Source organism: Castor canadensis, chromosome 18 (assembly GCF_047511655.1).
Source record: "Castor canadensis chromosome 18, mCasCan1.hap1v2, whole genome shotgun sequence".
Classification (NCBI taxonomy): Eukaryota; Metazoa; Chordata; class Mammalia; order Rodentia; family Castoridae; genus Castor; species Castor canadensis.
The window spans coordinates 34572415-34587038 of record NC_133403.1 but is presented as its reverse complement, the minus strand read 5'-3'; the positions used below and the strand labels follow the sequence as shown (position 1 = coordinate 34587038).

The 14624-nt window shown below is 51.1% G+C and overlaps 1 protein-coding gene across 4 annotated transcripts in view; it reads right to left on the bottom strand.

Moving 5' to 3' along the window:
* Window positions 1–14624, bottom strand: part of Nos1 (nitric oxide synthase 1) — a 162601-nt gene that overhangs the window by 95913 nt on the left and 52064 nt on the right. Inside the window, exon 1 of one of the 4 annotated variants that reach the window (XM_074061435.1) lies at window positions 7904–8052. The exons of 2 other annotated variants lie outside the window; for them this stretch is intronic. The gene's annotated coding sequence lies outside the window, so the exon portion shown is untranslated. Of the gene's footprint in view, window positions 1–7546; window positions 7690–7903; window positions 8053–14624 lie in introns of those variants that run through there. One more of the 4 variants, XM_074061434.1, reaches the window with a different exon arrangement.

The window sequence follows — 14624 nt, the reverse complement described above, 5'->3', positions numbered from 1 at the left end:
CTGATATGCATCAGACATTTAGTGATCCTGGAATTAGCTCTGTTTGCAGAAGAGGAAAATGAGGTTTTGATAAAAACAGAATCACTCGCCCATGACTGCAGAGTGAATAAGCGGCAGTGGCTGGATTTGAACTCAGGATGGGCTCCTGAGTCCTGCCTCATCTCCATCCCTGCACATCCAGAGGCTTCTAAAGTGTTCAAGTGCCAGTGTCACAGCACTGCGTGTTCTAGGAGGGAGAGGGAGAAAGCTTGCTGATGCCCAGGCGGTCAGAGCCGTGTGGAAGCATTCAGGCGGCACCCAGAATGCAAGGCTGGCCTGGGGAACCTCAAGTTCATTGCTAAATTCCTCAAGAGGCCCTGGACCTGCTCACCGCTCAGTGCCCCATGCATTGAGCACCGAGGAAGAAGCTGGATTGGGATGCTAAACAGCCGTAATGACATTGTCACTGGCTTTCACAAAGCAGTGACTCACAGTCCTAATTTAAATTAAAATGCTGAGGGAAAAATGTAAAGAAAAGCTGCCATGGAAAGTAGTGACGTTCTGATAAACTGAAGGATTATTTCTTCCAAGAAAAGACAGAGAGAGGAAAAGGGGGGATGGGGGGGAAGAGACAGAGAGAGAGAGAGAGAGAGAGAGAGAGAGAGAGAAGAGAGAGAGAGAGAATGTGTGCTTTTGAGTATGTGTGTGTACAGATGTATGTAGGGGGAGGCTGAATGTTATTCTTCTAAGAAGAAATTTAACCTAGAGTGTAACTAAAACTCTTCCTGCATTTCAACTTTTCATTAGGAAAGAATTATACACAGAAAATTACAAAAAATAGTCTAACATCATCTTTAAACTTTCAACTAGATCCAACAATCATTACCATTTGTTTGTGAGTCTATTCATCTTTTATATAGTCATCGGTCACCTCTCTGTCTGTTCTTCTGTCTGACTGTCTGTCTATACAATTAACTTTTTAAAAAATTTCTTTTATTCATATGTGCATACAATGTTTGGGTCATTTCACAATTAACTTTTAATTTTTAATTTCTGCAGTGCTGGGGATTGAACCCAGGGCCTAACATATGCTAGTCAAGAACTGTACCACTGAGCCCCATCCCTGGCCCCTGCCATGAATTATTTAAGAATAAACTGCAGATAGCACGATAATTCAGCCCTAAGTGTTTTCCTTTTCCTTCTTTCTTTTGCAGTACTGGGGATTGAACCCCGGGCCTGAAGGTTACTAGGCAAGTGCTCTAACCACTTGAGTCATGGCCTGAGCTAAATTCTTTTAAACTTTTGTGTGTGGGGGGCAGGTCTCGGGGTGGGGGGGCTGTAGTTTGAACTCAGGGCTTCACACTTCCCAGCTAAATTTTTAAACAAGTATTTCTTAAGAATAAAGAGTGCATTCCACTTAGAAAAATTCACTCACTACTTGGTGAAGACTTTTTGTTTTGTAAATGGCAATCTAAGAAGCGAATTGAACTTGAGACACTGTGACAGGCAGTCGGGGTTCTGGGGCAGCAGGAATTCTGGCTTTAGGGGACCTGGTTCCCATTACTGGGGTTTCAACATGGAGCGTACAGCACTTGACTTTGAGCCAAACTTCAAATCAGATGAGAAACCCAGGCGGACTACACGGGCTCGTTTCAAAAATGAAGTCTACATCTTACCCAAGCTCATCACCCATTTCCATCAAACAACCAAACAACTGGTTCCTGACAACTTCCTGCTGTCACTGACATCCAGTGTCCCCCTGAAAGCCAACGGGCCATCGCTCTCACAGCGAGGTCCTGAAAGAAACATCACACTTGAGGAAGGAACCCCCAAGAAATTCCAGGCCTTGAAGGTAGCCAGAAGGAAACACTTATCTCCATGAAGGAGTTATGCATATTTGTAAAAAAGCTAAATCAAAATGCAATAAAACATTCTGACACCACTAATTTATATCACACCTTGTAAGAACTAAAGGTCTCACCTCTGTGACCAGATCATGTTAGGAGAGAAAGGACATTTTCTCTTAATAAACAAATACACAGATGTCATAGACCTCCATTCATTACCTGAAATCTGGGGCGTCAACATAACTGGTCTTTATTTTCCTTATTGAATAGTAATCAGAGTTGGGCTATTGCTTCAAAAACCAAAGAGAAAAAGTAATTCCCCGAATCTGTCAGTTACTATCGAGTGCTGTTCTGATTGATTATGTTTTGTATGCTTAAAATTCCGAGGATGAAATACAACCCAAAGTAACGCGCGTGGCTATTTTAATGACTATCATTTGCCTTCACCGCATTCTAGTTATCAGCAAGTTGATGGCTTTTCGGGGACACTGTGAGCAACTTAAAGGCAGGGACCATGTCTTCTCTTCTTTACGCCACAGCCTCTCTTATGGGGTCTGGCCTGGAGGTGGAGGCCTAGGGTTTATTCCTTAAATACTAAGCAGCTGACCGGACTTTTATTTATAAGAAATCAAAAAATCCTTTAGCTGAGAAATGATGGCTGCCTTTTGCTCTTCTCTAAAGTCAAGTGAGCTTTTTTTTTGATTCACAAGATGATATCTTGATTTCTAACTGGAAATGGGTTCCAGAAAGGCCACCCTTTTAATCCCATGATAGCAATTTTCAGCTGTCAGGTTTAAAAAAAAAAAGAAATCCCCGAAGATTATTTAATGCTGGGCAATGTTGGGCAAATGTTCCTGGCAGAAGCTGAGATGCCTTCAGAGCATCTCTGAAAAACCGGTAGAATTTCTTGTAGGTACTTTTTGTCCCAAACTCCCAATGCATCGTGGATGGCCATAAAAGCAGGACTGTGCTCCCTGGGGAGTTCCAATTAACAAAAGGTGATGTTGTCGTAGAAAGTGGCAAAGCATGCAAGTCAGAGGTTGAAAAGGAACACATCGCCTGGGTGGAAACTGGAACTTGGTCCCTTGCAAAGGGCTTCTGGCTTTTTCACCTGGACAGGGCCACCTTTCCTTTGAATGCAACAGGGCGGGGAGGTGAGGGGGCACTTGAGACCTGTTTGTTTCAGGTGAGAAATGTTGAAGCCAGAAAGATTTCAGGGTTGGGGGGGCAGCAACTAAAATTCCCCTGAGGCCAGGCAAGGCAATAACAGTACTTGATGATGCAGAGGTGACACAAAGGCAAACAAACCAAACCAAACCAGAACCCTAAAAAAATGAACTCTCTCATCCTGTCCCCCTTCCCCCCAAACTCCAAACCAACATAAAAGCCATATGCCAGCTAACGTAACATCCCTGCAGGTCTCCAAATGGAGATGCTCTTGAATTCCAAACACCCCATTTTACAGACAGAAAATTGAGGTTTTGGGGAGGGAAGGGGATTGGCCCAGACAGCTGGGCAAATTAAAAGGTCTCTCCCTTTTGCATTTCACTGGGATGGCCCCGATGCTATCTCTTTGGGAAGTCACACACGCTGTCGCTCTGAATCCTCCTAACAACCCTGTGCAGTTTTAGAATTTCCATCGCTTGATGACACATCGAGAGTCAGACAGGTTAACTTACTCACCCCGAGTCACCAAGTCCACAGACACCCAAGCCAGGCCTTGACGTGTCTCAGGATGACATTCTCTTTTGACTCTGCCTTTCAACCTGGCTGCTGGGGGTTCAGTGTGGCACCAGAGTCTCTGTCACCTGCAAATCAGGCTCCAATGCCACCTCCCCTGAGAAGTCTCCCCAGAGTCCCTCAGTCACCCAATCTGGGGCAGCAACAGCCCCTCACCTCCACGTCTCTCACAGCACCCCCACTCCTGGCCCGGGGCTTCACTGCTGCCCCTGCTGGGTCAGAGCGGGACTCACACCACCACCTTGATCTGGGCACCTGCCTTTAGGGCTCAGCCTTGGGCTCATCGCTAAACACCGATCCTGATCCTGTCACCTTTGACAAGGGTGCTGATGACTGCACTCATTCGGGGCTTATGACACTAAATACGATTATGCTAAGATCCGTGCCTGTAGTGTGCTGCTAACGACGCTGGTATTTGGGACTCGGGCTTTTTCTGCTGATCCATCATTTCATTGAATAGATTCGAGTGGACCCAATTTCCTAGCAATGCAGGGTGCAGCTCGCAACTGTCCTTCCCTAGGATGGGGCTCTTGAGCCACACAGACAGAGGCAGAACTTGCCAAGGCCAGGCTGGGGACCAAGTGGCCGTGAACATAAGCTCAAAGCATGGGTTTTGGGGACACGGTGGCAGGTAAACAGGGTTTATCAGCTCCCGTGGCTACTTGATTTTGGAACTTAAACCTGATCGGTCTCTTTTGACAGGAATCTTTCCTCTGAAAGGATTAACCCATGGACCAATGCCCCAGATAAGATGGGAAGTCAGCACGGTCAATGTAAGAGGACTCTCTCCCGAATGGTTTGCCAGTTTCAATGAGACTCAGAAAACCTAGGATTAAATTCCCGTAGCCTTCCAATCTCTGGAGCCTCTCTCTTCTGAAGTGAACAGGAAGGCAGCATCAGTGAGCACTGGACAGAGTGTCGGACACTGGGGATCTCTCCCAGCTTTCTGGGCCTCAGTTTTCCTGTTTGTACAATGAGGGTGATGGGTGATGGGCAGAAGCTGAGGGCATTTGCTTCTCGTGGGGAATATTTTGAGTCTTCCCACGGTGTTGGTGGCTCTGCAGTGGGATCTTGGTTCTCCACCAGTGGATTCTGATTCCAGTGCACTGACGTTTAACACTCAGCTAGGTTTGATGATGTCTAAATGCTGTCGTCTATTAGGAGGGAAATGGGGATTGCATGTTAACCATACAACCCCTGCACTGCTCCCAGATGGAGTGCGTGCCCCTGCGTGCACACAGCCCGGATGAAATTCGACCTCCTTGCTTTTCGGGACACAGCCCCAGTTCTAAGGCTGGGGCTGTCCTGTCCTAAGACACCCCAAAAATTAATGCAAGAAGGCGGCACAACCCAATCTGTTTGTGCTCAAAACACCCAGGTAAACAGACTCAAGCCATCTGTGTCCTGGGGACTCAGCACCCACACTAGTGGGGAGGTCTGTAGACCAGTTGCAATCACCAGCAGCTCCTTGCAGCTTGCTGCAGAGATTCTATGGGGACTTCCTACACCACCACACCACTCCCACCCTCTTAGCCTCCCCCATGTGTTCTTCCCATGCTCAATCCCACATTACTGGTCCCAGACAGCTCTATAGCAGACTTTCCCCAGGGGTTTGTTTACAGAACCCTTTTACAGACATTATTGAAAAATCTTGAAAACAACGTCTTGGAATAGCTGCTCTCCTTTTTTGATAATGGAATTGAAGCTCAGAGAGGTTAAGTGACTACCTGGAGGTCACACAGCCATGGAGCAAACTAAGCTTAGCCTCAAACAGAAGTCTTTAACAAGCCTCTCTACTATGCGGCTTGCTCTTTCCCTGCATGATCTGGGACTTTGGGTGACAACCAAAATTTCTGGAGACACAGTCATGTCCCTGACAACTGGGGTAGCCTCTGGCTGAGCACATGCATAAGAAAATGAGGGTGTGTGTGTGCTAAAACGGTGCGTGTCCACTACTGCATGCAAAGTACCCCAGATTTGAAGGCCAAAAGCCAGGGTTGTGGTCTCTGTGGGTGCCACTTATCAGCTAGGTGACTACAGGCAGTAGTCACAGTCAGTTTCTACATCTGAGAAATGAGTTTCAGATGACTGGCCCAGAGGCCTGGGGGAGCTGTGAGGAGATTCCAGAGACACTTTGCTTGTGGCAGCAGCTTGGAGCCTACACAAGGCTGTGACCCCCTGGGGGCTTCTGGTATTGGGGCTGGTCAGTGTTGCCAGTGCAGTGGGGTTGGAAGGGAATGTCTTCCTTACTGGACCTTCCTGGGGGTTACCAGACCTATCTATTGAGACGCCTGATCCCCTCTGTGTCTTTGGCACAAACCCAGGTTAAAATAAAAAGCAAAAGCAACCCCCCTACCAGAACCAAACAAAAATCCAATGGGTGCAAATCAATTCTCCAGGGAGCTGTGTAACTGAATCCTGGTGTATTTCCAAACCCACTGCGTTTGTCCAGTTAGCAATTAGAGAAACTCTGAAAAGGAGGGTTACATTTCTTCTCCTTCCTCCAGAGGAGTTCCTGAGGGGTCAGCTCCTTTCTCCTGTCTTTCTCCTGGGTCGCCAGAGGCTAGCAGACTACCCTGGGCTGCTTGCCTGCTCTGTGCACTGTAGTGGACGCCTTTGGGGACCTTCCCTCTGTGGTGGCCGCTAGTGCACGGTTTGCACAATGGGAAGAGAGGGTCTAATCTGTTGCAAAGAACCTGATGCATCTTCCCTGGAGAGGCGCGGCCTTTCTTACCCTCCGGGGACCAGGACCCTTGTCCTTGGTCAGCGGGAAACTGTGTCTTGATCCGAAATTCCCGGATCTGTCTCAGGGAGCTATAGAAAGAGTATCACAACACTCCCTGCGTATTGAGCACTTGTCCTGGATTTCATATGTACATTTACGATTTTTTTTAGGTCTTCACCAAGCTCCAAGAGAATGATATTGTTTCCCCATTTTACATACTAATAAACTGAGGCTTAGAGAGGCGGAGGGACTGAGGGACTGAGCTAAGGACACACGGCAAATCAAGAGTAGCTGAAACCCAGGGAGTCCTTTAAAAGGTCCCTGCCCCGCCATACTGCCTTCTTGGAACACTCTACGCCCCTTCTCTCAGGGTGTCCGCTCCAGATAACATGGTCCCCAGGCGCTGAGCTACTCGGGGCGCTAGAGCCACTGCGCCCTGGGGCGGGGCTCGAGTCCCTAGAGCACAGTCCCCATCTAGACCTTCTGACCTCAGGGTCCTTAGGTGGCTCTGGAAGTTGGATCTCGCGGGGACCCTGTTCCGAGCCTGGGCCACTTGGAAGCAAACCCATTGCGCGCTGTGCGCGTTGCCTGGCCCTGAACCACCATGCAGCGCGCCCCTCGCCCGCTCTGAGGACGTGCAAGTGCCTCAGAGCCTCCTTGGTGCAAGACGCACAACTTTCCAGGTTCTGGGACTCTGCGCTCTTAACACCCTAATAGCGCCGGGACAGGAGTAAGAAAGAGGTGCGGGCGGCCGCTGTGACCGCGGGAGCGCAAGGAGAATCCTGGCAAAGTTAGAAGCGAGGCAGGAACCGCGTTCCAGGAGCGGAGCCCCCCGCCGCGAGTGGCTAGCGGTGCCAAAGAGTCCGCCATTGCCGCGGGCTGGCAGGTGCGACCCGAGGACGCTGGAAGTTGAGGGCGGGCAGCGAAGCGATCCTCAGAGACTAGCGTCCCCAGCCTCCGGCCGCCCGCTGGGGAAGGCTGGCAGTGCCAAGCGATCCGCCATTACCGAAGCGCAGTGCCAAGCGCGCGGCTGCGGAGGGACCCGGGTCCCCGCAAAGTTGGAGCGGGGTGGCTGCGCCGACCCCCGAGATCAGAGTCCCCCGGCCTGAGGCCGCCGGTTGGGAGATCAAGGTCGCCGGAATCAAGTTGAGACACACGGCCAAAGCCCGCGCCTCCTGAGCACCGGGGGATCGCGCGGGAGCGGAGAACGCAAGGGGACAAGCAGGGGGCGCGGGACGCGGGGCCGAAAACTCACCTGCCGCCGAGCCAGGCAGCGCCGGGGCTGCTCTCCGCGCTGCGCGCCCGCCTGCCCGCCTCCTACTCCTCCGTCTCCTCCTCCTGGGCACCCGTGGCCGCCGCGCTCCGGTTCCGAAGCCTCGGGCTCGGCCGCCCTGCGCACCCACTCACCTCCGGGTAGGAGCCGCGCGCGTCCCTCCCCTTCCCCTCCGCTTTGTGCGTCCCAGATCGCTCCCCACCCCCTCGCCTAGCCCCCACCCCGCCTGTCCCCTCCTTCCCTCCCTCCTTCCCGCTCCCCAGCAAGCCCAAGTTCGGGACGGAGGCTGTGGGCTTCCCCCGCGCAGCGCCCCGCGCCCCGCGCGCACCCCTGGCTCACCCCGTGCGCCCGGCCGCCGCTGCCGCCCGGCCGCCCCTCGGAGGAGCCGCGGAGCTAAGTAGCTGCTCGCCCAGTGGCTGGAAACGCGACATAAATATGTACGGGTTGAGCCGTGAGCTCAGCGAGGGTCGTGAGGGGGAATTTATTTCTTAATGTCCCTCCTTTATCGTATCATCGCTGAAACGAATTAGCGGTGACGTCCAACCCGGCTGGTTTATGGGTGTGGGGAGGGAGGCGTCGCAACCCTCATTAAAAGAGCCGCTCTGGGCTCCAAAGCATACATCTTTTATATAACCTAATTTCCATTTTTTTTCTATCAGGAAACACACACATACACGCACACACACACACACGCACGCACACACAATGACAATTTCTGGGTGTCTGGAGGGGGCTGAACATAGTGGTAGCCACAAGGGGAGGGCAGCTCTCTGGATGGAGAGGGGCCCACGGGAGGGTGGTTGGTTATTTCTGTCTCTATGTCGGTGATGGGACAACATTCCTTAATGGGACCCCAGAACGCACTACTACCCATGATGAGCAGCGCTGGAAACACCCAGGAAGGGTCCAGCCTGGGTTCTGGCCTTGGCTCTTGGGTGGGCAGACAGAGCCAGTCGGCTCTTTCTGAAAATGTTGCCTGGTTTCTGGTTTATTCTGGAGCAGAGCTTACACTCGGCATGTGGAGAGGAGGAAAAATTGGAGGGGGGACAGACTCACCTATGGCCCAGAGACCCTAATGTGGAAAGAGACGAAGGTCTGGGCGGGGGGAGGGGCACATACAGCGAACTAAGCTTCCCTTCCTTTCTTAGGGCCCCTAACATATGGGTAACCATATAAACTCGTCTCAGAAGCTGTCTTTTCCTGGGCAGATTGCGAAGGATTTTGCATTTCACTGTTGCTGTTGCTCACACACTCTTGGGGAAGCAGGGGGTGGGGGGACTGAAGGAAAAAGAGGAGGATTCAGACACACACACACATTGGCGCTCGCTCACACACACACACTCACACTTGGCACCTGACTTTGGTGGCTAGATCCTTCCTCCTCCCCAGCCTTGCCAAAGGGGAGCAAGCCCACTCAGGCTCTGAGTTGTGCAGAGAAGAGGCAAAGAGGAAAATCACCCCCCCACTTTGTCACTAATAAATGCCTTTCAGATTGTCTTGCACATCTAGCAAGGGAGAAGGGGGTGTGACTGGGGGCAGGAAGAAGGAGGTGGGGGTTCAGGAGGGGAGGGAGGAATAAAGAAAAAGCTGACTTGGATGTGTGGAGTTCTGTGTTATCTTCAACCCGTTGGAAGGAAGACCAGAGAAATTCCATCAGCCCCAGAGCTCTGCCACTTCCAGATGTACGAGTGAGATCCAGATCTTGTTTCCTGCGCAGTGACAGGGGCCTGGGGTCCTTGTGAGGATACACCCGGGGAAAGATGTTTGTGAAGCTCTTGGTGTAGTGCCTGGCGTATATTACATGCTCAGGAAAGAGTAGCCAAGGGTGATGAAGAATAATAAGTGACATATCAGCTGGATGAGTGTCCAGGGGAGGGAATGCTGCTGCGTCCTTCCAGTGTGGTGCCTTCCATTCTGGGCCCCAGCTTCCCCTGCCAAAACCCTTTCAAAGTTGAGCACTGGGTTTCGGTGGTGTTAGGTCTCAGAACACTGTTCCCTCAATTACCATGGCAACTGGGGAAAATCAGGAAGCCAAGGAAGGGAAGCTGCTTTTCCACTGGGCTGGCGGTTCACCTGCTCCCAAAGGAGCCTCCCATGCCTTCCATGTGGGGTCAGGGCCAAAAGAGGTTCAGAGTAGGGCACTTCCTGTTCTGAACACCAGTGGTTTTGAAATCCAAGAGAACAGTGGTCCATAGGGAACTCTGAGCCAGGAGATGGTGGGGTCAGAGCCAAAGGCTAGGCAGTGTCGGCAGAAAGAAGGCAGAGTTGGCGGTTTGGGAAAGGGGGGACAGGCCCCCCAAACTCTGTCCTCATTGCTAGATGTCTTGAGCAACTGAGAGCAAGGCATGGTCCATTAGCTGTTGTGACAGGGACCTGGGGAGACACAGCTTCTGTGCCCAGGGGAGGAGTCAAGTACCATGAGTCCTGTGTGTGTGTATGTGTATAAGAGGGGGGGAGAGAGGGAGGAAGAGAGAGGGAGAGAGAGAGAAACAAGAGACACAGAAAGCTAATGAGACATCTATGTCAGAAATAGAGAAAGGTATAGAGAGGTATAGAGGAGGGAGGGAGGGAAGGAGGGAGAGGGAGAGAGAGAAAGAGAGAGAGAGATGCTGACTCCTTCCTTGCTTCTGTAGGGTTAAGGGGAGCTGATAAGAGCACTAGCTGAAGTAGAAAGAAGAAAGACTTATTCCTGTCACCATCACCCAGTCCATTGGGGGTAAGGGAGGTGTTAGAACTCGGGTCCTAAAGACAGGGTGCAAGCCAGCTTCTCCACCCCACGACCTGATAGAGAGAGAGGCTGATGTCAGAGTGACAGGAGTTTTGGGGAGTGGCTCCAGCTCTTCACCTTAATGCTGGGTAGTCTTAGTGCTCTCCAAAAACCAGAGACTTTTACCACCCGTGTCCCTGAGCTGATGAGCAGTGACGTCCCCAGAATTCTCCTTGGGCATGGTGCCTTCCAGATTGCGGTGGGTGTTCGTGCTCTACTTTCCACTTGAGCCCTTGGATTTTGGGGGGTGATAGTAACGTCACCTTTCTCTGCGTCTGACAGTTGCAGTAGTAAGCCACTTGAGGAATTTGCAAGTGTCCGAAAGGCACCAATGCTCCAAAAAGGATGACCATAACAATGATTCTTGTGTTTTTTCTCAGGGCCTCCCCCTCAATCCCTGCATGGGTGGTGGGTGGGTATAAAGGTTGTCCACTCTGTTGTCCCTGCACCCTTCTGGATCCTTGGCTCAGAGGCCGTACAGGAGAGCCAGGCCTTTTGAGCGAGGAGCCAGGAGGGAAGGGACTTGGTTCACTTTGCTGCTATGGCTGCCACAGAGGGGGCAATACATTATCCAGGGTAATGAAAACATAATTATCTTCTTTTGGCTGCAGAGAGGGGCTAATTTAATAGGCTGCGATCGAAAGGCTTCTGCTGAATTCACCCAGCAGTGAAAACACTTGAAGGACCTGGGCGGGGGAGACCAGAACTGATGGGGCAGCTGATGGGGCCCAGTCCACACTGCAGGGAGCCTGGGGTGCAGAGGGGGCGTGGTTCCTTTTCTGCCTTGAGATCTTGGGCTGCTTTGGTCTCTGAGCCTCAGCTTCCTCATCTGTAGGATGGGGGTTAATTCTGCCTCGTTCTGTCCACTGAGGGGAATTGGTGAGTGATGTGAAAGGGGTCCTTGCACAGTTCACCAACTTTGGGTCTATTCAGCTTTCGAATCTCAGTGCAAACACCCCCTTCTTTGGCTCTGCATCCCACTGTGTGCAGAACACACAACACAGTACACTTGGGGGATGTTTAAGCATTCATTGTTCCACTGGGAAGAACTCCACAAGGGCAGGTGTCATTTGTCATTCTAAGCCAGTGGCTCTCAAAACACATTCTTTGGACAACTAGGTCACTGTCCCTTAACAACTTGTTGGAAATACCATTCCCAAGCCCCAGATCCATGGGGTGGGGCCTGAAGTCTGTGTTTGAACCATGCCCTTCCAGAGACTCTGACGCATGCGCAAGTCTGAGAACCTCAGTTTCAACCAGAAGCTGAACAAATATTTGAGTAAGTGTTAAGCTGGGCTTCAGCTACAGGGTGACAATCACTCCTTTATTAGACACCAACTGTATATGCAGCTCTCTGAATTATTCCTTGAACACTCTCGGCCTGTCCTTTAATTTTTTTTTTTTCTGACTCTGGAGAAGAAGTTAGCTTTTGAGCCTGCCGCTGGCTGTTTGTGGCTGGAAAGTCATCCAGATGTGCTTGTTATAAAGCATCATGCCCATTGGCAGTTTTGCAAATTAGAGCTAGGAATGACTTTGGAGATGCCCTGGCATTGGACATGGGATCCTCCTAGGGTGGCAGCTTGTCCTGGCAGATTGGTTCCCTTTCTGACTCCCAGTCTAGGGTGCTCGTGTGGGGGGTCCCTTGAGAGGGGGTGGAGAGGGGCTTCACCAAAGTGGCCTTGGGGTCAGGAGGCTGGCAGGCCAGACTTGATCCAGGATCAGGGGATATGGTTGTCTGAAAACCTAAGGGTCCCTAAGAAAGGAGGGGGTGTCAGTCCCTGGGGATGTTAAACATCCTGCAGGTATTTGCAGAACTGGCAGAGACACACGAGAGAGGAGCCCTTTAAGGCTTAAAGGGGAAGCCTGGACATAAGAAAATCCTAGGTTTGAGGTTAGAATTCTTGGCTTCCAGACTTGGTTCTCCCCCTAATGTGATGTGTGAGCTTGGGCAAACCCCTTTGCATATCTGGGTCTCAAAGGGGGATTTTAGAGCCTGGCACACCTGCAATCCCAGCTGCTCAGGAGGCAGAGACAAGAGGATCACAGCTCAAGGCTGGTCCAGCAAAACTTAGTGAGACCCTATTTCAAAGGGGGAATCTTAATTTGAGGCTGGCCAACTCCCTGGATAATATACCAAATCCAGTGAAGTATGTTTTTCTACGGTAGAGGGTTCAAAATGTGCAGAGACCTTGTAAAATTAAGAGTAACTGAACCAGACTCTCTAAAAGGAAGCAAATAAACCCGCCAGCAAATTCACAGGCGCCTCTGGCGCTATGCAAGCTGCTCAGCAGAGAGGCAGTTCCCTCAAATGACCGACAGATGGCGCTAAGCATTCATTGTAGCCACCCTGCTTTCGGAGCACTGCCCGGTAGATCCACAGCTGGCCTTAATCACCTTTAGGGACCTCGGCCCTCGCTCCAGACCAATCCGGGCTGACTTGAGTGGCTTGCGACACCCTGGGGACTGTCTGCACCTTCTGGTGCCCAGCCCCATCTTGCAGCCTGGGTCCACAGAGGAGGCATTGAAAAGCACGTGAAGGTCAAGGTATAGAAGGAGTGGGGTCCCGAGCCCCTGAGGAGACCAACTGGAAAACAGAATGGAGCCCTAAGATTGCTGCGTGCACCCTAGTTTAGTCTTCCGGATCTCCCCTTTGCCCTCACTGTAGAACCTTCTGCGGTTTCACTCAAATTCAAGGCACTACAACGAAGAAATTGTCTACACCAGGATCCTATAGTCGGAGTCATGCTGGGGTGTGCAGAACCCACCAGAGAATTTTTTTTTGGCAGTACTGGGGTTTGAACTCAGGGCTTTGCGCTTGCCAGGCAGGTGCTCTACCACTTGAGCCATGCCCCCGGCCCTTTTTGCTTTAGTTACATTTTGAATAGCGTCTCCCTTTTATGACTAGGCCAGCCTGGACCACGATCTATTTATGCCTAGCTGTGATGACAGACTTGTAACGCCATGCCCACCTTTTTATTTGTTGAGACGGGGTCTTGCTTTTTTTTTTTGGTCTGGGATGGCTTTGAACCACATCTTCTGGATCTGTGCTTCCCAAGTGGTTAGGATTACAGATATGAACTACTGCACCCAGCCAGAGAATTTATATTTTGAAAGCAAGGGCAAAGTGAAGTGGGAATTACAGCTGTTGCAAATGTACTTGCTTCTAGGGAACGCTCGAAGTGGGCTGGGTGGGAGACATCTGGGAGTGGTGGGGTCTGTGTCCCACTGGAATGAAAGCCTCACTGATGTTTGCAAAGCAGCATTCCACCACAGTAAATCGCCTGGCTCACCAGGATGAGAGCTCTGACCAAGGACATGATGGATTTTTAGAGCAGCGCGTCCTGCTGCTTGAGTGGCAAGAGAGGTCTTGATTGAAATGTCACACAGTGGCTCTCAGACTGCCAGGTGCAGAGGAATTCTGGAAAAAGGGAATACCATGTCCTGGATGTGCCTTAGCACAGTCCTATGAGGTAGAGATTGCCTTATCCCCCGTTTTAACAAATGAGACACAGTGAAGCTCAGAAAGGGTAATTGATTTGCTCAAGGTCACACAGCTAGGAAGCACCAAAGCCCAGGACCTGAGTCCTCTTCCAAACAATTAGAGATGAGTAGAAAACCTGAGGTGGCACCAAATGCTGGTAGCTCACACCTGTAATCCAGCTACTTGGGAGGCTGAGATCAGGAAGACCTCAGTTCATGGCCAGCCTGAACATAAATGTTGAGAGACCCCATCTCAACTAATAGCTGGGGGGCAGTGGCTCATGCCTGTCATCCCAAGATACACGGGAGGCTGAGATTAGGAGGATCGCACAGTTCTAGGCTGGCCCAGCCAGAAAGTTTGCAAGACCCCATCTCAATGGAATACAGCTGGGCATGGTGTTGCACATCTGTCATCCCAGAATGACCAGAAGCACAGACAGAAAGATCGTGGTGCAGGCCAGCCTGGGCACAAAGCAAGATCCTATGTCCAGAATAACCAGAGCAAAAGTGGCTGGAGGTGTGACTGAAGCGGCAGAGCGCTGCCTAGCAAGCATGAAGCCCTGAGTTCAAACCCCAGTACCATCTGAGGTGACTTTATTTCCAGTAAGCTCTCCAGGGGAAACTGAGGCAAATGGTCTCTGGCCCCAAATTGGTTGCTCTGCACCTGTAAGGTCACCTCACCTCAGACAGCTGGGCTGGGTCCTCATCCTTGTCTGCAGACACTTGAAGTTCAGTGGCATGGCTTCCCAAAACAGTGATTCCTCCTTCCATCAAAGCACAGATTTTGTAATGTTTTATGCCTCCCCACCATTC